The sequence below is a fragment of the Arachis ipaensis genome, chromosome B09, assembly GCF_000816755.2.
Source record: "Arachis ipaensis cultivar K30076 chromosome B09, Araip1.1, whole genome shotgun sequence".
Taxonomy (NCBI): domain Eukaryota; kingdom Viridiplantae; phylum Streptophyta; class Magnoliopsida; order Fabales; family Fabaceae; genus Arachis; species Arachis ipaensis.
In genome coordinates this window covers 37,138,396-37,138,959 of record NC_029793.2, presented here as the reverse complement: position 1 = coordinate 37,138,959, position 564 = coordinate 37,138,396, and positions in this window count along the sequence as shown.

Sequence of the window (564 nt, the reverse complement as noted above, 5' to 3'; positions counted from 1 at the left end):
ATAATTATAAAATAAAAATAATTATAAGAAATTATTTTGATAAAAATAATTATAAAATAAAAATAATTATAAGAAATTATTTTGATAAAAATAATTATAAAATAAAAATAATTATAAGAAATTATTTTGATAAAAATAATTATAAAATAAAAATAATTATAAGAAATTATTTTGATAAAAATAATTATAAAAAATTACAAGAAAGAGAATCATTTTTATTTTAGATTTAATTTTTTGCTATATGTCAATGTTTTATTTGTTGGTCAAACTTATGCCACACTTAGTCACCAAAACCAATGCCACCATAGAACTTCCCTATATATATATATATAGGTCTAATTTATTTTATGCTTCTTTATGTTTTTATGATGAATACTGATCCTATTTAAATTTAAAATCTTGTGAATAATATATGTTACCATTTATTGAAATCTTTATTATTTCTTTCATTATAATTATTTTCATGAGTTAAGAACTTATTATTATATAGTCTGTAGTCAGTCTTTGTTTTATTTTATTTTATTTTAATAAACAAATGGGACAGAAACGCAAAACAAAATATGT